This window comes from Pan troglodytes, chromosome 5 (genome assembly GCF_028858775.2).
Source record: "Pan troglodytes isolate AG18354 chromosome 5, NHGRI_mPanTro3-v2.0_pri, whole genome shotgun sequence".
Lineage (NCBI taxonomy): Eukaryota > Metazoa > Chordata > Mammalia > Primates > Hominidae > Pan > Pan troglodytes.
In genome coordinates, this window is record NC_072403.2 from 39,770,487 (window position 1) to 39,796,253 (window position 25,767).

The 25,767-nt window shown below is 51.4% G+C and overlaps 1 long non-coding RNA gene across 1 annotated transcript; it reads left to right on the forward strand.

Moving 5' to 3' along the window:
- The first annotated feature begins 34 nt into the window (after window positions 1-34).
- On the forward strand, window positions 35-25,177 carry LOC134810293 (uncharacterized). Its single transcript, XR_010157981.1, has 3 exons — window positions 35-322; window positions 21,056-21,179; window positions 21,425-25,177. It is a non-coding gene; the product is annotated as an uncharacterized LOC134810293 (long non-coding RNA).
- The last annotated feature ends 590 nt before the right edge of the window (window positions 25,178-25,767 follow it).

The following is a 25,767-nucleotide window of genomic DNA, read 5'->3' on the forward strand; positions in this document are numbered from 1 at the left end:
GGGGCGAGGGGGCGGGGCCGGGGCGTAGAGGGCCACCAGGTCCCTCCCCACACGCCCGCTGTCCACGCGCTGCGGCCTTGGAGTAACTGCTGTTCTTAAAGGCTGCCTCCGTCCTGCCGCACGGCCTTTAGAGGGTTGGAGCTGGCAGAACCGTAACTCCCTCTCTGAGGGTGAATACGGGCCTTGATTGCCAGAAGGGCCCTCGGACGGGGACGCGGGATGATGCGGGGCCGGGAGATGCTTTCCTGGAGGCTGGGAAACCTGGAGGGAGACCCCCAAAACTTCTCAGTTCGCCGACCCCTTGGTCCCAGAGGGAGAGGAGGTGGGCTGTGCCTCAGCAGGGTCGCAGGCATTGCAGGGGCATCACGTTAGTCAGAGCATGTTGGCATGGAGGCCACTCAGCCCAGGGAGGCAGGACTCACGCCCCAAATGGAAGGCACGCAGTCGTGCCTGCCTAGAGGCGTTAATATTGTGCCACACTTTGGGGGTGAGGATCTGGCAACTTTATACCTTTTTGAGTTGTCTTTTCAAGTCTGTAGGATCAGCCCACAGCTTGGTTCCTGTGAAGTGAGCTTGCTGTGACTGCTTCTTCAGGGACAACTGTGGTCATCTTGGGGAGATGCCTTGGGGTCTGTGGCGAGAGGCAAAAAGGAGAATGTGTGATACTCAGAATGCATTAAAGCGTGCTCTTACAGAGCAGAAGTCAGCGGCTGCTCACCAGAGAGGGGCCTGGGGGTTGAGAAAAGCAAAAAAATGGATGGGCTTCTATCAGATTTCAACACTGATGAACTCCAGTTGGGGGGCAGGTGCCAGCCAGGGCTATTAAATAATAATAGGAGGGGCTGCCATAGGATGACAGGATGGGGGAGGGTGGGGAGGGGAAGAGGAAGGGGACGTGCTCCCAGAAGCCACCCAGCACCAGTGGTCTCATTAGCTTTTTGCTATCAGTCCTCAACTACATTTGGGGGACAGTTCCTGACCAGGCAATCTGTCAGCAAAGGGGTGCTGCAATCTGTCAGCAAAGGGAAGAGGGGAAGTTTGGGGTCTTAACTGGCTCTCTACTAAGATACCCAGAGGAATGCCTTCATTTGCATAACAAACCAGAGGAAAATTTGAGTCTGCCCCTGAGTTCCAAAAGTTCTGGGTACCAGGGCTTGAATCCAGCAGTGTGACTATTCGTGCCTCAGTTTTTTCATCCTGAAATTTGGAAAGTCGTTCTTTCCATTGTGATATTCTCTAGCTAGAACCCAGAGAGGATAAGAAACTGCCTCATGGTAGCCTCCCAGGGGAGAAGGTGCTAGTAGGAGATGGCCTCAGAGCAGGGACTTCCAGCCTCCCATCCTCTGGTGGTCTGGGAGGATCACAGGATGTCAAGGCCTTGCTCCTGTGGCCTTGATTCAGATTAGCTGTGGTTCAAGACTGCCTGTGTGGCACATGTGGATACGTGCAAGGTCGCTGAGGCAGTGCTGTGCCCTTAAAGTTTACCTGCTTTCCCAACCCAAAGGCAGACTCCCTAAAGGGTAGGGAATGCCTCATTACCCACTGGGCCCTCCTGCAGCTCCTGGCATGGAACTGACACATAGTTGGCACTGGCAATGCACATACTTACTAGATGTTAAAGAAGTCCAGAACCAGAACCAGAGGCACATAAATAGGATCTGTATCAGCAGTGGGTTAGAGAAAGGGTGGGAAACTAAGTGAAATCTTAGAATGCATCCAAGGAAGTAGATCAATTTGAGCTTTAACTACTGGAGAATGGCCCCTGAGCAGGCCCCATTTGTTCACACTTATAGCTAATTGTATATACCTTTGAGGAATGCAAGAGCCGGCAGGAAATTCCCCTCCTCCTGAACCACAAAGGATTTCTGGGTGGGCATCGATTGTCTATGGGCCATGGCGTAAGACCCCCACCCCCCGACCCCCCGGCAACAAAAGTATCTTCTTGCTCCCTAAAAAAAAATGTATGGAGACTACATATCCTTGCCTGTCTAGTCAGCCTTGGTTAATTTCATAAAGTAAAGGGGCCCTGAGCCTGCCTGCCCTGCCGAGTTTAGAGTTGAAAGGGAAACGTCTTTGAGGTGGAAACCAATTGCATGGATCAAATGGTCCTGATGGTGCATAGAGCCTTAGGTTTGGAAAGAAGTGAAGGGCCTTGCCGCCTTGCTGGGGACTTGAGCCTCTCAGCCATTGGTGCTCTCTGGAGCTGCCCGCCCACCAGGGGCAATGGCCCTTGTTGGCCTCCAGGCCCCCTCCTTCCCTGGATGCTGTGCTGTTCTCCTCTTGGTCTTGTTTCATTGGCTGTGGCAGAAACTTTGGTCCCAACAAGGCCCAGGAAACAGACCCTAGCAAAGACCTGAGGCAACTGGGTGCCCCAGGACCACAGGAACTCATGTGTGCTGTGAGGGCTTTAAGAGCTTTGAAGTGGGGAGTCTCTGATGTGGATCAGGGCTATGGGTGCTGATGCTGTCAATAAGCCACACGCAAAGGTTGGGTCAATATGACTGCTTCTCAGACCCTTTTCGGAGGCAGACTCTCCCTCACCTGCCTGGCCAAATTCCCTCTGGGCAGAAGGACCCTAGGGAGCTTTTCCTGGCCCATGTGGCAGAGGCCCAGGCTCCCACTCAGACAATGACCCCTTGCTTTGCCCACTGAAAGAAGTCCCCAAAAGATGAGCTCTGTTACAAGCAGAACAGAAAAGAAACAGTGGGATTAGGGCTCCAAAAACCCTCCAGAACTATCAGAGAATTCTGGACAGTGGTCCCTGATGGCATCTGTGTTAGGGGCTGGGAACAAGAACCCCTCTCACAGGCACCTCTGCAGTTGGGGTTAAGACTCTCAAATACTGGCCGAGGCCAAGGGAGACTCTGTCATGTCTGAGGCCATAGGCATGTTTTCTTCTGGACTTCAGCGAGAGGCAGAGCCCCCAGCCCCATGCAGTCACCTCAGCTCTGCCTGGGAAGAAGCGAGGGAAGCCCATTCCTCCCCATCAGTTGGCCTCTGGGGAGGCAAAGTCAAGTATGTGATGGTTCCCTACCTGTGCAGGGAAAATGGAACGTGGGAGTCAGCTGTCTGAAGGCATCACTCCTTGTATGACTCTTGCAAGCCCAAGCTACCTGTTCCTGTACAGAAACCCTCCCTGGCCTCATCCTGTGGGTGGCAAACCCACATATTCAGTTATTGCTGTTTTCTTCCTTCCTTGGATACTTGTCTCCAATAAATATTTACAGTGGGACCCACAGACGAACCTTAGCCCCAAACATAAGATAGCTATGTCAAAGGGGGTCCTGGGACAGTGAAACCCCAGGGGAGTCAGGCAAAAACAGAAGCAAGCCTCTTGGCCACCTCCTCCCTTAGCCTTCTGCGTAAAGATGGACTTGCAGGAGGAGACCACACCCTGCAACTACAGAACCTCATGGTACGGAACCACCAGGGGATCCTCGCCCACGGCCCTGGGTGGAATTGATGTTGGGAAGATAGATTAGTAGTGAGGCGCATCACCCCACTATGACTCACCTTCTTCTGCCCCCACGCCTGTCCTTCAGACCATCTCCCTGCTGTGGCAGAGCCACTGAGTTCAGGGAGCAACTGCGGGCAGATGAAATTGGGCTGTGGTGGGTGTGGGAATCCCTGTGGACTTCCAAAAGCACTTCGGTTTCTGCCCTGCTTGGCGTGGTTCCAGAACCCAGGGTGGTGGCGAGGTGGGAGCTGGCAGAGCGCAGGGAAGAAGTTCCAGGATCAGAGCTCACCTTTCTGTTCTTCACCCTGATCTGTTCTTCCCTGATCAGTCCTCCCAGACTGCACTGGAGAGTGAGGCCTTTGCCTGTTCGGATTTGCTGCCTCGTGTGTTTCAAGCTGCCCACACTTCACAGGCTGCTTCGAAGCCCTCCCTACCCACCCAGTGAGAAACGCCCCTGGGGAGAGGCAGAGATGGGTCTTTTAGTCTTGCAGCCCTTGTTTGTTTAAAATGTCAGGCTGACTTCTTCTCAATCCCAGAAATATTTTACTGGCATGGCTTCAGCAAACATGACTCAAAGCCTAGAAGGACATGGCCAGATCTCACTGAGTGACCATTTAGTCCAACCTGAGGACTGATGTTAGAAGGAAAAATTCTTTCTCCAGGTCAAATTAGACTTCTGCAGATCAAATAGAATACCAAGAGAAGGAGGCACTTTGGCCAGGATGGGGAGGGGCTAAAGAGCAGGAAACAAGCTTGGGGCGAGCTGGAAATATGTGTAACACAGGCTTGTAGGAGCACAGGCTTCCAGTGGCGGGGAAATCTCCAATTGGGTGTGTAGCAAAGACTTAAACCTGTTAAAATAAATTGATTAGCCAAAAATCTCTGCTCAGTGCTCTTTAAACTCTAACATCTGTTCCCAGTAAATAATTCACATAGCAGATATTAACTAGGAGGCTTAAAAGGAGGAGATGGCAGCTTAAAACATGCACTGAGATGCCTCTTTGCCTAAGAAATGCACACCCAAACCCACACCCAGGTGTTAAGGAAAAAGTGCTGATGGTGCTGCTTCCTCCTTCTGTCCCTTGTTCCAGGCTGCACACCTGGTCCTACCCCTGTCCCTAGTAGGCTGGCATCTTCACAGCTCCTTCCTCCCACCCCAGGACAAGTGTCCCTGGAACACTGGCCCGCAGCCACAATAAGGGTGTCCATGGATTCCTAGGACTACAGGTGGTGGAAGGCAGCCCCTTCTCCAACCCTCCCTGTCACACATACACCCTCCCCTGCAGCAGGCAGACAGCTCTTGTTTGCTGAGGCTCTGCTGGAGTCCTCCTTACCTGTCCCTCACCAAGGGACAGATGCACCTCCGATAATGGGCAGAAGTTGGGTGTCAGTGATGGGAAGATTCTAGACCACTCCCTAGGAGATAGCCCCTTCTCTTCCCTTAAGCATCTCCCTCCCGACTTGGTTTTCTGGATATTCCAAGAATATCCTTTTCCTTGCCTCCTTTGCTCAGCAGTTTCCTGTGGAGTTCCAGTGTCTTCAGCAGATCACCATTGCTTTCAACTTTGGAAGGAGCAGGGCTTCTGGGGACACCCAAGATATTCCTGGGCAGAGTAGGTGGCTAGCTTCTCCAGGTAGGGCAGCCCAGCTCCTGTCTGCATGGAGTTGGAGCTGCCACCACCAGGCCTGGTCAGGGGCCCAGGGTAAAGCTAGCTCATACTGTCTTCTCTGGGTGAATAGTTCGAGCTCACTGAGACTACCTGGGAATTGAGAAGATGCACAGGAAAAGTACTTTATACCCTCAGATGTCTACTCTCTATCAAACATTGCAGAGTTTTGTAAGGACAGGGTGGCCTGGCTCCACACTCAATGGCAGGTGCTGCCCTCAAGGGGCTGCTCCTCCTTTCAGGTAGAAGAGGGTTTCTCAGGTTCTGCTGGTGAACCAAGGTCGCTGAGTACCATCTTCATTGGCACTGTAGCCCGTTTGACCCAAGGCTAGAACCCAGCCCAGGCTGGGACAATGCTTTCTGGCTGGCACCCAAAGCAACAGGTGGGAGAGCTCTGGTGGGAGTCATGTGTCTGCCCAGGTGAAAAGATTCCAGAAATTACCCACACATCATTTTCTCCGTGAATTAACTGAGCATTAATTCCTGAAAGCTTTGATCTCCAAAAGGGCCTGGCTTGATTCTTTCAGAATCACTCAGTGCTGTGTTATTGCAATAGCCATTTTCCTTCTGATCAGAGGTCATTGGAATAGAACAGAACTGTATGGAGTTCTCTTGGATTGAGAAGTGGAAGAGTCACTGTGCGCTCTCTTATTCCACACTTTCAGAGCCAAAATCCAGAAAGAAGGGGCAGTAACCCTCATAGGTACTTCACTCCTGGGAAACCCCCTCTTCACTAGAGGTTGAGTCAGAGACCTAGTGAGTTCCTTGGACTCCCGCAGGCAGGGCTTAGTGGTTGGTGATCAGTGCGGATGGGCAGGAGGGTGGACTAAGCAGAGTCACAGTGGGCTTACTAATCTGTGCAGGGCCGCTGTGGCATGGGGGTAGAAGCTTCATTTTTGAGAACTTTTAAGTCCATGAGACTTAAAATGAAGACTTAAAATGAAGCTAGCTGGCTTCATTTTTGAGAATTTTTAAGTCCATGAGACTCTGGCTTTCAACAAGGGTGTAGGATGGCCAGGGAAGTATGCCGGGCCTTGGCATTTCTATGTTAGTTGGAAGGATCAGGCTCGAGGCATCTAAACACCGACTTGGGCAGGTGCTGTGAAGAGAAGGACCATCTAACATTAGAAACTTCAGTGGAGGTGGTGAAGGATATGCAGTCTCCTTGGGGTTAGAGGACAGAACTTCTTTCCTAGGGCGGAAAGGAGGGGGTCCCTTGGCTGGAGGGCAATGTGGCCTCTCTGGGCAGAGTGGGTTGTCCTTGGCTGGAAGGAAGGCTGAGGGGTAGCTGGGATGGGGCTCCAGACTCGGTCACATGTCCTGTCATTTAGAATGGCAGCTGTGGAAACCTCCATCTGACCAGTATTTGGAGAGACTTTAGATGGATGATGGGCTCAGTGGCCGATGGCCAAGTTAAGTGGCTCTCTTATCCACAGGGATCAGCATTTCTTAGCCTCTATTGAGAGGTGCCCTGACTCCAAGAGCAGAACACATGAAGTGAATGAAAAACTAGAACCCTTCCCCATGCATCCAGCAAGAAAGCACTGCCTGGCACACATTCCCGGACATGGTGGGGGCATGCCTCTGGAAGCCAGAGGTAGGCTTAGCTAGGCAAGTGTGGATTGGTCAAAAGCCAAGCTGTCCTGACCCTTGCCTGTCCCCCTTGCTGCGACCCAGAGGCTTACTTTCTCTCTCCAGTTACTGGTAGGAGGCATCTGAGTGTCCAGCTAAGGGTAAGCATGGCATCTGCAAAGGCAGAGTGTAGGGCTATAACCATGTAATCAGTGAGAGAGGGGGTAAAGGCCTCTGCATCCTGCTTCTTCTCCATCAGTGCATGCTGAACCCAAGGTCTCCTGGTCTCAGAGGGGCCAGTGCCGGGAGTGAGTGCTTTCCTGTTGTTATTTCTAGATTGGCCAGAAATGCAGGCAGGGCCAAGAGCACGTGTCTCATAAATACACATTCCTCTCCCCCACCGCCTGCCATCCTACCCCGGGCTTCCCAGGCCTCTTCTCAAGGCCTCTATGAAGTGCCTCACGGCCCTCTGGCCCAGGCCTGCTGTAGCAACATGGAGAGCTCTTCATCCTCTGCTTCATCTGATCAAACCCTGCCCTCTGTTCAGGTCTCAGTTCCAATGCCATTCCCTGGATAACACGTTTCCTTCAGGCAAGGCAGCTGCCAGGGACATGTCTGTGAGCCACTCCCTCATAGCACCCAGCACAATTTGAAACCCAACATTGATTTGTGTGATTATTTGATTAATGTCTCCCTCGCCTCCAAGACAGACCTCACCTAATTGAGCTGAACATCTTTCCCGGCCTCTGGCACTTAATAGGTACTCAATAAATATTTGTAGAATGCATGAATGCCAGGGTCGATGTGAGTTCTCTCCTTTTCCGCACACTCACCTGTGTAGCCCTCGTTCATTGGGCAGTTGGTTTGGATGACTTGGCTGCCCTGTACCACGAGGCGAGGTGGCCCAGGGAGAGAAGAGGGGTGAGGCGCAGAGGGAGTGGGAGGCCCGTCTGACTGTCATGGGCATAAAGGTGACGGGGGAGGAAGCCCAGAGAAACTTACAGAACAACAGTGAAGGGCTGGCAGAGGAAGATGGCCCAGTATCAGGGGGAGGGGGAGTGAGAGGAGGTTCGAGAAGAAGACCAAAGGAGTAACGTAACGAGAAATGTCTGTGCCATTGCTGGGGGCTGGGGGCAGAGTTGGAAGGGGCGGGCAGGGCTGTTGCTGCAGATGCCACGAGGGAAACGTTATTGGGTGCTGGCCCAGGTGTGGGCAGAGGCACCCTCGAGGGCTGAGGTAAAGTGCACACCCAGGATAAAGAAAAGGGAACCGAGGGTTTTAAAGCTGGTGCAGCCTTTCTGGAGGGCCATCTAACAAAAAATATTTAAATAGAAATACAAAGCAGAGCCATTTTTGAGACTCTCTCCAACAGAAATAATACAGAACGCCGTGAGGATAAGCATAAAGGGATAGTTGTGGCAGCCTGGCAGTGTTTAAAAACATGGGGAACAACCTGAGTGCCTGCTAAATGGGGAGCCCTTACACTCATGGCACATCCACAGAATGGGGTGCAGTGCAGTCTCACAGAGTGTGGCTGGGCATGTACACTGATCTGATGTGGAACCATGTTGGTACATGGCTTGAAATGAAGCAAGGTGCAGAATAATATGTGTACTGGGATCTCATATATGTTTTTGAAACCAACTCCTACTTATGTGCATAAAACTACATTATGTTTGCGTGTAGTAAACTCTGGAAGGACACATGCTCCACCTTTAACACCATTCAGGGCAGGGTGAGAGGAACTCACACATTTGACTCTTCAGTGTTCTTGAAATAAACATGGATTTCTTCTGTAATAAAAAGGAAAAGGAAAGGTTGTAGGATGTGGCAACGAAGAGGGGACTGAGTCTCTGGGGGATGAGACCCATGAGCTGGTGGGAGAGGAGGCCAATTATGCCAGATGAAATGGACAGGAAGGGTGGGCGGGCCTTCCATAGATTGGGAAGATCCTCCAGATAATTCTGATAAATGGCAATTTTGAAAGAGGACGCTAGCTTAAGGAAGGGGGATAGTGGAGGGAAGGTTTAAATCTAATGGGAGGTAGGCTGTGGGGGAGGGAGGTGAGGGCAGAAGGAACTTAACATAAATCTGGGGAGAGGGATACTTGGCTGCAGGGCCAGCCTGGGGTGAGCAGAAAGGCTGGCATGTCCCAAAGCCCAGGGAAAGGCATAACCCTACAAAAGGGCAAGGAGCACATTGGAGGTAATGGGAGACATGGACGGATGACGTGAGGCTGGAGGGCTAGTGGGGAGTTCACAATTGATGGCCGAGGTGTTTATCAGTGAACTAAGAGTGGATGTTGTCAACTGATAGGGACGAGAGTTTGAGGGTAATGATAAACTCTGGGAATTGGGGGAAAAGGGCCAGCAGGAATTAGCAAAACTGACTGGTAGGCAGCAGCAGAGGGGGCCCTGCCCTGCTGAGCTGTGAACTATACATTTGTGATGGAAGAAACTGGTAGTTATGCATTTTTCTCTTAGCAGAGCTAAAGTATAAGACTTGAGAAAATCAAAGGTTCCACTGTTCCAAGGCTGGAGACCAGCAAGGCAAGCCCAGCTTAAAGAAAAGGGAACCAAGGGTGTTAAACAGATTGACCATGAGGTAGAGAAAAACATGATATGTAACTGAAGAGCTTCAAGTTGGGATGAGCAGCCATAACGTGTTTCCAGAGAAGGGAGTGGTGGGAAGCCAAGGCGGGGGATCCACAGGTAATGCTGGGTTCAAGGTTTGGCTGTGGGGATGGGTTGCAGAAGTGGAGATGAGCAACAAGTCCCCTTGGGGGTTGATAACAATTGTTTAGGCTGAGCCCTATGGGGCAGAGATAAAACTGGTGAGTCTGAGGCCAGAGCTCTCCATTCATTCATTCAACAAATATTTATTGAGCATCTACTATGTGCTAGGCATTCTTCTAATAAGCTCCTGTGGGGATGTAAATGTGGAAGTACATCGGGTTGTTGATAGATGAAGATGGGAAGGAGATGGTCATGTGGCATGAGAGGGCTCCAAGAGGAAGAGGAAGCATCACCAAGAGGGGTTAGAATGGTCAGGAGCGGGAGGAAAGAAGCCAGTAAGGCACAGTCCTGGAGGCCTTGCCTGAGGGAAGATAGAAAAGAGAAGAGCCTTACTGTAAATTTCAGAAGACTTGGAAGAGGAGCCACCCTCAGGGAAAGACAGATTTTGGATAAGGGGAAGAGACGCCAGGAAGCAAGTGTCTGCGGCTTCCTCATGCAACGTGGCCTGCCTTCCCAATCCCCTCTGGGCTCACAGGCTGCTACCCAGCCAAGGGGAAGGGCAGGGTAAAGAGCAGGGGACATCTGTCCTCAGATATCACAAGGCTCTATCCCCAGGATTATGGCACTCTCCTTTGTGACCAGCTCTGGATTTTGGCCCTCGCCCACTGAATGCAAGTACAGAGAAACAAGAAGGCTAAAGAGGAACGGGTGGAGCAGATACAGTGCCAAGAGACAGGGTTCCGTGAGGAGCCAGACATGGTGAACACAGAGGAGCAGAAGCCCCAGGACATTTCTGAGGGAAGAGGTAGATGAACACAGTGGCAGGGCTGGAAGACAGTCATACCCCGAGGAAAATGTGACCCCCAAAGAAGTCAGGGCTACTGCAAGGCAATCACTAGACACATCTGGTTCCACCAAGTCTTAGGGGATCCCGTTAGACGGCAGCAGTCCCTCTGATGGCTTCTTACTGTCGTTGGGCCACTCTGAAGCATGAGAAAGAAGAGGTCCAGGGGGCAATGGTGGGTCAGTGGTGCAGAAGAGCCTGGGTGGAGGTGGGTGGTGATGGCCTGGGCTCACTCTGTGGCTCTCAGGGAGGCTGCCTTTCCTTCCACCTCGACACACTGGCCCTCTCCCACATTTTACTTTTCAGATTGAGCTCCACTTTTTAGTGTCACCTGCTTTTTCACCAGTCCCATTCCCTCTACCACCAACCTTGTCATTTGACTTGAGTATCCTGGTCTTCGTCATTTGGCTTGACTATTCTGGTCTTCATTCCCTGTCCCTTGAGGTGTGGGTGTGGCAGGTCCCCTATGCACTCATGTCCATCAGCATGACAATTGCAATCAAGTTCTGCTTTTTAGGTTCCAAAGGAAGCTGGAGATGACCTAGAGCCTTTGGCTTGTCCGCCTAACATCCGCTTGGGCAGGTGGGCTGCTCTGAGTCTGGAATGGTCTTTTTGGAATGGCTAGAGGCAGGAGCCATTTGTGGGGGTGTGGAAAGTCACTGGTGGAAATATTTTCCTCCTTTTGTCCTGGAAAGCCTTTGGGATGCCCTCAAGGCTGGGTGAAAGCCAGCCAGAAGGTGATGGGGTGTTGCCCCTTTCTTCTCCCAGCAGGGAAGGGGAGAGAAGGAGAACACGAAGTGAGGCATGGGAGTGAGACAATGGTGGGAAAAGAGGACGCTGGAAGGAAGATCTACTCTTCCAGTCTGCAGGTGGCCCCCGAGGAGCCGCAGTAGGTCATGGTAGGGGAGAATTACAGGCGGGGAAAGTGCAAAGCTGCTTAGAAGAGGGTCCAGGGTGGAAGGGTGGAAAGCAGAAAGTCCTGGAAGTGGATCTGCTTCCAAGGTCGGGAGTGGGAACGTGGACGTGTGCTCACCTCACCTGCAGTTAAACTCCAAGGGGCTCCTTTGAGGGGAAAGAAGGGACACCGTTGCGGAGAATAGGGCTCCTTCCTTTTTCCTCCCCACCTCCCCACTGCACAAATGCTGGAGGTTTGAGCAGTTAGGGTTCTCAGAAGGGCCTCGCAGAGAGCACCAGTGGTTTATTGGGGGTTGGGAGGTGTGTCTTGAGGCTGGGCCATGAACTGGAAGTGTGGAGTGACTTTTTGCCTGGCCACACCCCCCAGCCACCCCTCCCGGGGCTTGGCCTTGGTCACGGCCCATTCTGGAGCCTTGGGCTCAGCTCATGAGTGCACACTGCTTTCTGCTGGGACCAGCAGTCTCACAGTTGCCTGGAAACCATTCTGGTTTTTCACAAACCTTTGCCTGCCTTTCATTCACCACACACAGGAAGAGCCTGCAGCTAGCAATGCTATGCACACTGTGTGGCCTGAACTGTAAGAAAGGCCATAGCTAGAGCTTCTGCCAGGGCAGGGGCACGAAGGACAGACTTGCAGTTCAGCCACAGGACTAGGCCTCTCTGCTGCTGAGCTCCCAGCTGGGTCCCACTGCTCCCTCCATTATCCTTATAGGGCTCTCTCTGAGTGGATCTAAACCCTTCTTCAAATTTATTTTTAGCATAGAATACTCTACAGACAGAAGAGCTTACCTGCTTTATTCAATGGGTTCTTGCAGCCCAAGGGATGCCTTAGCCCTGATATTGTAGTATTCGTAGGCTGATTCATGATCCCTGCCGACATATCCTTAAAAGACTGGATAGATGCTACACACAGCTCAGCCCAGCCCTCTTCTTTCTAGAACACCCCCATCCCCAGCTGCCTGACACCCTTCTCTGGACTAGAAAAAGCCTTGTAACATCTTGCTTCACCGACAACAGAGTGAGTGGGTTTCCTGTGCGGAAGCACCTTGCTTGGGTGAAGGGTCAGATGAGGCTATATTTTGCTTGGTTGTTCGTCCTCCATCATTCTATTGGCCTCCTGTGCTCAGCGGCACCCGGATCCTCCTCCTTATCTCAGGGCCACACCTTACAATTGTCCACTCGGAATCTTCCCTGCGCCCTGGGCTGGTCCTTCTGCAGCTTCTCTCCCTGTGGTTGAAAATCTAACCACCCACTGTTGTCATTTCTCTTTTGTGTATTCCATTTCCCCATTGAAAATAGCATTCAATAAGACAGGTTCCAGCATGCCTCCTCTGACCACCCCACTGGTAACAGTTCTGCACTCAGAAACACACATGCTCAGCCCTGCTTTGGGGTTTTGCTTTTGGTAAACCATTTCTCTTACCCTTACAAATTTTTGAAACATCATCTTTCTGTCTCAGATTTCTTCCTCCTTAAAAACCCAGCCCCCAGGGACCTGCCTGTTTCATCTTTACCCCATGCCTCTAGTGGCTTTCTTGCTTAGCCAGGTGACACTTTTCAGACAGTTTAGGGATGGCATTGAGGTGGGAGGAAGGCAGGCTCTCTGGATCCTGCCCACCCCTGCCTTTCCCTTAGCCTTCCCTGCAGTGGTACAAACACACAGACCCTTTCAAGTGAGGGCTTCATTGGCAATTCGTCCAGACAATACAAAAGGAGGGTCAATAAGGGGAAGGGACGAAGGCTCCAGGAAGGTCACTGGGTCCTTCTAGTTTACTTCCTGGTCCCTACTGCAGTGTCCATGACGATCCTCAGTCTGTCTTGGGTGTCTTGAATGGTGCTGATGTAGTCCCCCTGTTTCTGCTCTTTCTCACATTCTTCTCCAGGGCCTGTTCCCAGCAAGATCCCTGTGCCCAATATCTTGCATTTGCATTGGAGAGGCACTGGCTGCGCCAGGAGAATGAAGTCGGAGAGATATCTCTCCAGGCATCTCCCTGCTGGCTGGCGTGGGCTGCCTGCATCCCTCAGGGGAAGGCATGGCTCTGGCCTGGCTGCCCTCTCTGAGTCTGTTCATTGTATATGGAACCTTCTTTACCCACCTTGCACACCCTTGCTCTTTCAGGTTGTCTTCTACTCAAGGCAGCAGGTCCAAACTTTTGTCATGATAAAGAGTCAGATCACTGAGCTCTGCCAAAAATACCTGGTTTGGTAGGGTCTCGGCTCCTGCTGGCTCCCTGGCGGATACAGTCCTTCTCTCCAGTGTCGTTTCTCAACCTCTTAATTCCAGGTTTCCTCTCCGTAAATGGAAAAACCTCATGCTCTGCCAGCAATTCTAATGCACCTTTCAGGCACTTTGGGAAGCGCACCTCACCTAGGATGACTCGCGCCCTGGAGGCTCGGGAAGGACAGGCTGTTTGCTCTGCAGCCCATCCGCCAAGGTTTTGCCGAGCTCTACATTGGGTAGCTTGTATTGCGAAAACACTTGTTGGCTTATTTCCTAAATGCAAAATTCTAATATGCTTTGATTCAAAAGGAAACTCCCTGAGATTCTGAGGCCCTTCTGAGACCTCTAGGTAGAACGGCTGGATAGGAGGCCTGAATTCTGGGAGAAGGGTGGGACCAGGGATGGGAGAGGTGTGAGAGTTTCCCACATTCTGTCTTAAGAGAGAAGCCCCACAAGGAAAGAGATTAACCCAGAATTTTGGAGAAAGTTGTCATTAAGAGGCAGGTGGAGGGACTCGTTAAAAAAGGGTGAAAAAATGGTGGGGTCGGGTGTAGAAAGAGAGCAATTAGGAAAAGTGGCACTCCAGGAAGTTAAGGGACAAGTCTCAACAGAGAGCATGGGTGACAATGTCAAATGCCACCTAAATATTATGTGCTGGAGGCCTGAGCAGTGTCCTGTGGATTTAGCAAGGCTGATGGTGAGCTCAGCACAAGCTGCTGCTGTGGGGTGAGTGGAGGGCGCATTGGTGCCCCCAGGAGGGAAGGAAGGAGTGGCCCACTAGCAGCCTTAGTGGAAGATGCCCTAGAGAGGAGAGGGGTTGAGGATTTCTGGATCGAGGGAGAAGACTGCAGGACTCAAATCCTGGAGAGGCTGGGGAGAAGGGTCCAGGGCCAGACCTTGGGAGAGAGGAGGCCCTGTCAACTGGCACATGGGAAGGTCAGGAGGCAGGCGAAGGCCGCTGGGCTCTGGGCCCTACTTTCCTCAGTGAAATAGCTGCTGAGGATATTTTCTGAGTGTCTGGCTAGTGGTTGCAAAAAGCCCAGAGGAGGTTGCAAGAGGTGAGGCAGCTGATCAAAGCAAGTGGAAGGGTAGGCCCCGAGGCCCAGCTGGAGAGGGAGGCAGAGGTTCCTGGCGCTGTGGCTGTGCAGAAGCAGCTTTCCTGCAGCCTGAGTGCCTGTGGAGCTGGGGTGGGAAGGCAGAGCGGACACTAGCCTGGGTTGGGGATTGTAAGGAGGCTGAGCTGAGCTGTAGGGACAAAGGCCCAGCGATGTGGATGCTGGTGAGAGTAGCTCCAAGAAGTGAAAGAAGGAAGGGAAGCCTGGATGTTGAGAACCCAGAGAGACCCTGGAGCCCTCCATGAGGTTGGAAAACGGGAACTTTTTTCTTTTTTTTTTTTTACAATGACTATTTGATTATCTTTGTAATCAGAAAAAAAAGGTTGAAAAGTCAAACTGCCTGAATGCCCGTTAACAGTATAATGGATAAATAAATTGTGTATATCTACAATGGAATACAACTGCATGATACAGCTTCCAAACCTAACTGTCCCACATAAAAGGGCTAAATATTATTAGCAATCATTTGTGTAAGGTTCAAAAAACAGGCAAACGTAATCTGTGGGGTTAGATTCCAGGTTAATGATTATGTTTGGGGAGGGAGGTCACAGGAAAGTCCAGGGAGGGAGGCTGGTACTATTCTGATTGCTGACCTAGATGCTAGTCACGTGGGTCTAGTCAGTCGTTGAAATGCACTGGCCTGGAAATTTATGACACGTGTGTGCATTTTTCTGTGTGTTTGTTCTACTTGCATCAAAAATTGACTTAAAACCAAAAAGACTAACATGAAGCAATTCCACTGGGGTTCGAGGCCAGTCACTTCTGCAGTCACCTGTAATAGATGTTGGTCCACCCTGTGGTCAGCCAGAAACGGCAACTGTCAAAGTGGTGGTGATCCTTCCTGTCCCCTGCTCAGGGGAAAGAGCCTCCGCCTCTGTCCTGGTCCCCTGCCCTCCATCCAGATGGTCAACCACACCGTAAACATGAAAGGCCATTTCCCCTCCGGAAGCCTCTGCTCTCCACCCATGGCTCTGCAAGTTGCACCCTGCACTGGGGGGCTCATCTGTGGGGCAGAGACCCAGCCCCAAGCAGCAGGCTGAGCAGGGTGCCAGCTGCCCTGGATCCACCCAGAGGGGGATACCTTTTTGTAATATACCCAAAGATGTGCAGTGGATTCAAAACAGCCCTGCTGCGGGTTTTGGGGGCAAATGTTCCTGAGGCCTTGCAATGTCTGGACCAGAAAAAGGATTCTGAGGCTTCCACAATAGTGTTAAATTAACAATAGTCACAGTGCCTATGGTGGGTAAAGAGGGTTCTAGCGCTCAAAGTTCTTGGGTGTACATCATCTGTGACCAGGGCTTTGCCCAAGTTCTGGCAAGAAGGGTAGAGGCATCACTCCTGGCTAAAGTGTCTAAGGTTTCTGGAAGACAACCCAGGGTGGCCAGGCTCTGGATGTGAGAGGGCCGATTTGGACAGGGTGCTCCATGTTGCTTCTCCCTCACCTCTGTGTGTCATCGGCAGACTGGATGGACGTCTGTCATTCATTTGCAAAATGTATGTGTCTGGGGTTCTGTGTGTCCCGCTCTCATTCTAGGCTGATGGAACCCTTCTGTAGCCCTGAACATTCTTTAATTCCTGCTTCTGAGGTCTGTGAGGAGCCCCTCAGGTGTGGGTAGGGAATGAGGCCCCCTCTCCAGCCCTCTTTCCCAGCAGGCTCCCTGCTCCCAGTGGCCTCTAAGGCTCTGCATTTAGCTGCCTGTGACATCCAGTTATGGGCCTAGTCTTTTTGTTCTGCAGGACACTTTTTGTTTTGTTTTGCTTTGTTTTGTTTTTTTCATTTTCAAGTATTCTCCAAGGCTTCCTGTGGAGTTTTTGCTCTTCAAACAGTTCCTTTTGATATTTTTCCTTACCAATGACCACATTTCATCATCATTCCTCTTCCTGAAATGAGGTATTTTAGGGGTATATTTGGGGCCCACTCTGCCACCACAGCATTAAATATTATTATGTGGGCATCGGGAGCCTCAATGCCCCGTCACAGAGCCCTCCTACTCCAGGGTCTGTCACTTTGGAGAATGAGCCCAGTTCCTTTCCTCTCTCTGTGGATTTGAAAACTCTATATTTGAGGACGCTGCTAGGTGTCTTAACAAAGAGCCGCACCTCGGCGTCTCATCCAGATGAGAGAGATGGCAGTCGGAGCCAAGAGAAGGACATTTCATCCCGAGGGTGGGTGGGAGTGGCCATGCTCAGGGACGACGCATTGAACTAATCACCCAGAAAAGTGATGCCCCTGGAAGGGCAGCCTTCTAGGAAGCTTTGGGGACATTTCAGGGCAATTAATAAGATGGGATATCGTGATTAAGGAAGACACAGCTTTGCTGCAGCTGTTTGCTTATCTATGTACAGTAGAACTGTGTGTTTAACCGACCTGTGGGCACCTCCTAGTCTCTTATCTTGCTGCAGAGTTTTTACTCTGTTGTGGCCACTCACCACTGACCAAGGCCAACGCCTGAGTTCTTCCACTCGCCTTCATCGATACTCCACGCCAACCACTCCGTGTCAACACTTGCTTTTCTAGTCTGGTGGCACTTGTGGAGAGATTATTACATACTTGCCTTTTCTGCTACGTCCCAGGCCTGTCAGTTGTCAGATTAGGCAGATCAATTTTGTTGTTGCTTCCCTCTTTTTGAATGCCTTTCTATGTCTTCCTGAACACTGATTGTCGCAGGGTTGGTGGCCATCAGAATCTCATGCAGTTTGATGCTGATTTGTATTTTTTTCCTATTTTGGTTGAAAAACTGCCCTGATTCACGCTTCACTCCCAGCAGCTTAGAGCCATTCGTCCAGCCTTTGCGTTTGGTCTCAGAGCCCCACTGTGTCTTGCAGCTTGCAATGGAACTGAGGATGTACAGGAGAGTAGGATGAAAACACTGGGGCTGAAATGCACATCTCCAGGCATGGGGTGGGAGGGATAGAATGGAACTGCTGTGTGACCAGAAACAGCCTCAGGCCTGTGGAGAGGGCGGCAGTGGACGCTTGCTAAGTGTGGATTGATCTGGAGCTGGAGATCCTGGAATCCAGGAGCAAGTGAATGAAGGGGCTAAGGAGATAGCGAGGGGGAGGCCGAGAGAAGCAGCCTGAGAAGATGCAGACCTCCATGGCGGTTCAGGCCAGCTCAGGGAGGCTGAGGGACGGGCATTGGGCCTGGGGGGCAGGGGGGAAGGATGCCTGGGAGATGAGGCCACACTTTTGGACCACATGTGACCAAAGGTTCAGCAATCCAGTAGAAACCTGTCTTCTGCAGCCACTCTTTTGTAGCTCTGCAGGCTGCCTACTCTGGGGGCCTTGTCTCTGGCTGTGGCTCCAACTCCTGCCCTCCCCTCCCTACCTGCTGCCTGCCTGCCTGCACCAACCACAGTCCATGTCAGCCCATTCCCAGGCAGGCGGTAAGCACCTCTTCCCTGGAAACTAAGGTGGACACACACTGCCTGTCTCCCTCTGCCTGTCCCCAAATCCAGTGACCTGAGCTCCTGCAGCCAGAGCCTCTCCCGACCTGTTCCTTATCCCAGCAGCTCTCAGCTGGTGTGGACTCACAGGCCAACCACCACAGGCTTTGGAGGCACACAGAGGACCACAGAGGCAAAGCCTCATTTCCCGCAGGATCGTCCTCTGCCCGGTGCTGGGATTCCATGGTGTCATTCAAGAGTGCTGCGACATTTTTTATTCTTTGGTATCTAGGAATCTGCGACTTCCCACTTTTCTTTCTCATTCTCTGTCCACTCTTTAAGGCCTGGCTGGAGCCCTTCCCCTTCACGAAACCCCTTTTGTCCACTCCAGCCCGCACAGTCTCCCCAGTCCACTTTTTTTGCAGCCCAGATTCATTTAGCCTTTATTATGCTCTGTTTAGGCGTCACTCTGTTTTACTCTCTAAGAGTTCCCTAGGCATTGTTTTTCTTTCTAGCAAGATGATAAACTTCTTGAGGACAAGGCCTTCTGCCCCACCACCCCGCTCCTGACCTGGGGGGATAAATGAAGGGTTTTGGTAGCAATCAGGGAAGCTGGCCTACATGCTACTTGCCTGCGTATGTAATGGTGGCTGATGGTTCAATATTAATGGATACTGAATAAGCCTGGCACCTGCTGGAGGCAGCGATGACATTTGCTCTCACAGCAGATGACAGGGTGATTGATGGCAGGCATCTCTGGGTGGAAGCGATGAGTTCTCCAGGGGTGATGAAGGGGTTAGACTGGGTGCTTAGGGCCCTCAAGGGACCTCAAGGGAATGTAGAGAAGCCTCAGGCAACCCAGGGTCAGGGGTGAGGGGACCAGCAAGAGAAAGTCCTCTCAGGAAGGGTGTAGGCTCGGACACTGTAGGAGACAGATCCAAGAGGCTTCCTAAGTCAGACCTCTTGTCTAAATTGGATGGGCTGAGAGCTTTGGAGTCACTGCTTTGCATACAAGACCATGGGGACATAGAATCCGTCATTATCCCTGCCAGCTCAGCTCAGAGGTCAGAACTGAGGAGGGAAGTGGTCAGGTTTAGGGTACAGGGAGAGAAGGTAGGACGTCCCCTCCAGGGCCTAGAGCTGGGGACCACAGCCAGGCTCTGGCATGCCTGAAAACAGGGCACATCCCAGGTGGTCGGTAAAGACACGTGGGATTGAACCGAACAATGAGGGATTAATAGATTATTCTTAAAATTGTCTTATGGTTTAAGGAGGGAACAGAACAGAGTAGGAAGTAGGGGACAGGAACTCAGATGTGATTTTAGCCAGGGCTTGGTTTAAGCTGTTGTGCTTCTTCTCTTGTGATACTAGTTTGAGCCAAGGGCAGCAGGGGCTGCTCCTGGTGAGAGGACGTGGGCAGGGATCCCATCAGAGACAAGCCAGGCAGACACTGTCCAGAGAGGCCTCTCAGGAGGCCAGGACAGCCAGCTGCTTCTCCTTAAGGAGGAGGCCTCTGCTCCACCCTCCATTCCTCCTCCCCCGGGCCTCTCTCCCTTTCTCCCTGTGAGATCTTCTGCTACTCCAGCCACAGGAGGTATAGATCCATTCCCAGAACAAAAACTGTCTGGCTGCTCCTGAAACACTTTTTCTCCTATGCACTACTGGCTCATCCTCATGCCTCCAGCTCAGCTTAGACATCCCCCTTGAAAAGGTCTTCTCTGAGTTCCTGTGGCTCCTGGGCCCATGCCCAAGGCTGCCCCGTCACACTGGTCCCCGTATTTTCTTCACAGCACTTATCATTGTCTGAATTTATCTCATCCACCTCTTCTCTTTGTTGGGTATCTCTCTTGCTTCCTTAGAAGGGAAGCTCCATGCAGGGTTGTGGTCATTCTCGACCATGTTGTGCCCCAGCTTCTAGAACAGGCCCACATAGACAGTGGCCAGTGAGTATTTGTTGAATGGATGAGTGGGTGGATGACAGCACTTGGGAAGGCACCAAGTCTCAAGTGGGGTGGGATTGGGGTGGGGTCCTAGCAAACCTCCTTGTCTCTCATCCAGGACAGAATAGAGCTGTCCTGTGGGGGAGCTGCTCACTGGGGAGAGGGCCTGTTGGGCCCTGGTAGAAAATCCATTCTGGGCCTGGGCCGGCCACTGCTTGCCCCCTGACAGATGGTATGCTAAGCAATCTGTGAAATGGGATGCAACACAAGTTTCATTTGAGCCTGAACCCCCAGAGGCAGGGAGAAGAAGAACCAAAAATGTGTAGTCCTGCTCCCCTACCCAGGCACAGGCCTGCTGCCCTCGAGGGCCAGACAGTGCAGAGGGGACTCTGGGGGTGGGGGAGAGAGAGGCGTGGTCCCCGGCCTCTGATGGAGTGGGAAGTGTGGTGCTGTGCACAGTGAACCTATGGGGTTTACTAGACAGTGGCCAGTCTAGCAATGGGCAGCAGGGAGAGAGCAGGGTTTCCAGACAGGCCTTTAGTTAGGTGCCCAGGCACAGGCAGGGCTGTCACACCTGTCTGCCCTGGCCCCCGAGCATTTTGGGGATTTTGGATGGCGGCTCACCCTGACCTCTTTCCAGCTTTAGCACGAGAGTCCCAGCCCCATTTTCTTTCCTAGCTAACTGCACCATCACTGCCACATCAGGGCCCCCAATACAATAAGGAGTTAAAGGAAAAGAGGCTACCTTGAGATCCCCCTCTACCCGCCAGCCCACAGGGTTCCCCCACCTCAGAGTTCAGGAAGTATTGGTAAATGGAGGCAGGAGTGGGGCAGGGATCCTCGGGGGAAGATCTTAAGAACTTCACCATGGAATTAGCTGATGACACTGGTGTCTTTCTTCTAAAGGGTGCCTATCCTTTTTCTATGCTTGCTAGGGAGCTTGAATCTTTTCTTTTTAAGAGAGAAAATTTCTGGGCTTGGGAAAGAGGAGCCTCAAGCTGACACTGGTCTGAGTGGGAAAATTTGGGGCTGAAGTCCTTCCCTTGAAAATGTGTCTGCTGGGCAATGCTGAGCAAAATTCCACAAAGGAGAGAAAGGGTGGAGGAGGGCAGATTGCCCTTCACCTACCTCTGCGTCTTCTTTGCCTGCCCAGCCTTAGCTGGGCCCCACACCACTAATGGAATTTCCATCCTCATCCCATAGCATCCCCAAAGAACATTCAAGTCTGAGCCTCAAGGAGCCTCTGCGACTCGGTGTCTAGATCCAGGAAATGGAGAATGAGCCGTGACTTTGGATGCTTCACTCTTGCCCATCAGGCTCGGAATTGGTGAGCATCTCCCACATTACCGTCTCCAATGGAACAAGGTGCCCCATTGGACATTTCCTCTGCATGGACCAGCCATTCTCCAAATCTGCCCCCATGTCACCCCAGCTCCCCATCGCAGTCACTTCTCACTCCTTGTCCCCTGTCCCCCTGAGTGACAGGACTCTTGCCAGTTAGGTCCTGTCCCTGTTTCTGATCTTGGGTCCATTCCCCATGGTCCCTTTCTTGCTTGTGCCTTGGGATCTCAGGCCTGTTGAAGTAGGAGGCAGGACTCAACTTCAGACCAGATTGAAGACTGGCTGACACAGAAGAGGCACCAAAAGCACCTCTCTCTCCATAAGACATGCCCACCAGTGCCATGACAGTTTACCGTTGCTATGGCAATGCCCAGAAGTTCTCACCCCTTTTCCAGACATTTCTGCATAATCTACCCCTCAATTGGCATGTGATCAAAAGTGGGTGTCAAAATGACTGTGGAACTGTCCCTGAGCTGCTACTCTTGACATGCTGGTTACAGGGTAGCCCGGCTCTGCAGGGACAGTCACGGAGCTGAAAAACTGCTGCCTAATGAAGCTGTTTTCTTCTACCACCGGCTCACCCTCAAATTATTTCCTGAGCGAACTCAAGAACCTTCCTGGGCTAAGCCCCAATTTTGGGGCTCGCCTGCCCCTGCATCACAGCTTCCTCTTCTGTTCACAGCTGCAACCGCCTACTCAACCTTCTGCGGTTCCTCTCCCTGCCCCTCCACAGTGGCTGCTGATGGGAGCTCTGGCTCCCTGCGTTTTCACTATCTCGCAGTCAAGTGCAGAGTCCCTGTGCAATTTAAATGCTTCTCAGCTAAGAACAGAGAAGGGGATAGCATAAGGATATTCAAAAGATTCAAGAAATCTCAAAAGTGATCACAAAACATTTGTCTCTGACCAACCAGAAACATCCATGGGTGAGAAGGGCATTTCCTCTAGCTGAATTCTTCATGGGTCTTCAGGCTCTGTTTTCACTTTGGATTTTCTGGAGTCTCCTGAAGGTTACCTGAAATCTTGTTGGTCCTGAATATTGTATGTGGAGTCACAAGCTGCAAGAAGTCAGTGGGGCTGGACGGGAGCCAAAATCAGAGACTCAAGCAGCACAGCTGGGCCCCATTGAAAGTGAGGCCAGCTGTCCCAGTTGGAAGCTGGGGTATAGAGCTGGGGATGGGTGGAGGCAGTGACAGGGTCCATGTATTGGTCATTCAGACTCCCCAGCAGCCTCAGGACTCGACTCCCACAGGTCAGAGAAGACCTGGTGGAGGGCCTTATGTAAACCTCAGTGGGTGATGCAGGAGGGAGTTTTCTGAGCAGGAATGCCAACAAAAAAGGCCTTCAAAGGAAGGCCCTGCTTGGGACAATCCTGCCTCTTTATGGTCTGGTTCACAGGTTCCCCTGGGTGGGGTAATGGAATCCAAGCTAAGGTGTCTGACTTCAAAATTTTTCAGAAATGCCACTTTTGTAAGGATCAGGGATTGGGTTTTCTGAGATGCAAAACATCCTTGTTAAGGGGTTAAAGCATCCTTAAGCTGTTTAGGTTTCTGGGGATACATAGACTTAGGAAGTTAGAGCAGGTGAAGTTGAGGGGGATGGGAACTAAGAATTAGCTCAAAATAGTCACCAATGCAGAAACCCAGGCACTTGGGACCCTGACAGTGGGGAAGGCAGAGGAGTAACTGTGGGGACTTGGGCACCCTATTAGCAGAATGGGGTAACAGAGAGGGCAAGAATTGCTTCCCAGGAGACTGGGCTGGGAACAGGAAGGGGACTAAAATGCTGTCCCTGGCTGAAGAGTGTGGAGGTATAGAGGAGCTGGTAGCAGGGCTCTGAATCCATACACAAGAGCAAGGACCAGTGGTTTCAGGGCGGGATAGGGCTTTGATGTCTTCATGGACTTAGGGTAATATTCACCACCATGGTGAATTCCACAAAGGAGAATTCACACAAAGGTCTCGGACCAGCCAGTTTCCATGTGAAAAAGCCATCTGGGAGCAAGGGAACAAACCCAGGAATACAACTGTATTGGGGGAAATTCAGCCAGACATAGGGCAAAATTCACCCCCAATATTTCACGTAGGTTCTTTTCTATTTTCCGTAAGTGTCGGCCGGTCTGAGAAATAAAGGGACAGAGTACAAAAGAGAGAAATTTTAAAGCTGGGTGTCTGGGGGAGACATCACATGTCGGCAGGTACCGTGATGCCCCCCGAGCCGTAAAACCAGCAAGTTTTTATTAGTGATTTTCAAAAGGGGAGGGGGAGTGTATGAATAGGGTGTGGGTCACAGAGATCACATGCTTCACAAGATAATAAGATATCACAAGGCAAATGGAGGCAGGGCGAGATCACAGGACCACAGGACGGAGCGAAATTAAAATTGCTAATGAAGTTTCGGGCATGCATTTTCATTGATAACATCTTATCAGGAGACAGGGTCTGAGAGCAGACAACCGGTCTGACCAAAATTTATTAGGTGGGAATTTCCTCGTCCTAATAAGCCTGGGAGCACTATGGGAGACTGGGGCTTATTTCATCCCTACAGCTTTGACCATAAAAGACGGCCGCCCCCCGAAGCAGCCATTTCGGAGGCCTACCCTCAGGGACACATTCTCTTTCTCAGGGATGTTCCTTGCTGAGAAAAAAAATTTAGCAATATTTCTCCCATTTGCTTTTGAAAGAAGAAAAATATGGCTCTGTTCTGCCTGGCTCACCAGCGGTCAGAGTTTAAGGTTATCTCTCTTGCTCCCTGAACATTGCTGTTATCCTGTTCTTTTTTCAAGGTGCCCAGATTTCATATTGTTCAAACACACATGCTCTACAAACAATTTGTGCAGTTAACGCAATCATCACAGGGTCCTGAGGTGACATACATCCTCCTCAGCTTACAAAAATGATGGGATTAAGAGATTAAAGTAAAGACAGGCATAGGAAATCACAAGGGTATTGATTGGGGAAGTGATAAGTGTCCATGAAATCTTCACAATTTATGTTCAGAGATTGCAGTAAAGACAGGCGTAAGAAATTATAAAAGTATTAATTTGGGGAACTAATAAATGTCCATGAAATCTTCACAATCCACAATTATTCTGCTATGGCTTCAGCCGGTCCCTCCATTTGGGGTTCCTGACTTCCCGCAACACAAGTGGAGAGAGTGGTGGCCTGACATTATGGCTAAGTTGATATGGAAGCATTCTGGTTTGTTCTAGAAAAAATGAAAGAGGTGGTGCAGGTAATCATCAGCTCCTGGTTCTGTAGCAAGGCTTTTGCTGCAATCCCAGGAGGTAGCAACCTAGGCTTTGGTTCTGAAAGAAGAGGGTCTACCTTCCTGAATCATTTTTAGGAGTCTGCTGATGGCCAGGCTTGGTGAGTTGGACTCTGTAAGGAATTTTTATTTAAGTGAGGTCTGGGTAGGAAAAGAGAAGGGAAAAACTTGACCCTGCCTGCACCAAAGGATTCTGGGAAGGAGAATAAAGAGAAAAACCCTTCTTCATGTTTCTGCTTCGGAGCAGGAGAACCATCACAAGCTAAGTAAAGTCAATGAAGGGCGAGTGGCCCTATGGCCACCTGGGCACACACCTGCCCCTTGGCCACCTTGCATAGGCAGGCTGAGGAGGTCACTAAGGCTTGGTTTTCCTGACCTGCCCTGATTCCACATGCTGTAAGGAGGACCCAGAAGGCTGTGTGGCTACAGAGGTGCCCAGCATGGTGGGGGTCACTTCAGTGTGGACACTAGACTGGACCGCGTGGAACCTACAACCAGCTCAGAGCGCCAGCCAGAGTGCTGTTCTGGCCAGAAGGAGGAGCCACGACCCACACCCAGGAGGACAATGAGCCCCTCTCTGCAGACAGGAGCCAGCCACACCTGGGGTCTGGGGAGACTCTTCCTGATTCCAAATGGGACTGAACTTTAAACCAGACTGGGCATTTGAGCAATTTTTTAAAAGCTGTCAACCAAATAAAGGAATGCCATTTTGTTTACCCAGTCATTGTGTTGGTTAAAGGTTGCAGACCTGGCTGCCCAGTGCCTACCATCATTATCAGGGGACATAGCTCTTCAAGCTCCAAGAGGCTTCCTTAGCTGCCAGCATCCCCTGGTCTTTTCCAAGGTGTTGACAGGGTCTTTAGTGTTGAGAAACAGGGAGCAAAGTGCTGACATTGAAAAACGGGGCCCAGCCCCAGCCAGGCCTTGGGCTGTAAGTCCCGTGTCCTGCCAGACGGTCTAGGACCCAACAGTCTGGTGGATCAGCCAAATGCGCACCTCTGGGCTTGGACTTCAGAGGCTGAGCCTGGCTCACGACCACCAGCTCACACCCCCCAGCTCACGGCCCCCAACTCCGGGTCCAGATGACCTCAGGAGGCTGGGTCAGGGGACTGCCTCCTCAGGGTCAGGGGACAAGCCTTGTGGTCAGTGGGTTTCCATGGCAGCCCACAACCAAGGGGAGTAGGGCCAGACAAGAGTCAGCGATCACACACTAACCCCTCCTCCAGGGCTGGGGAGAACTAAGGGAGCCTCAACCCAGACTGAAGGTTACACCATAAAATAACAGACACTCATAGAGCCTGGGGACCTCC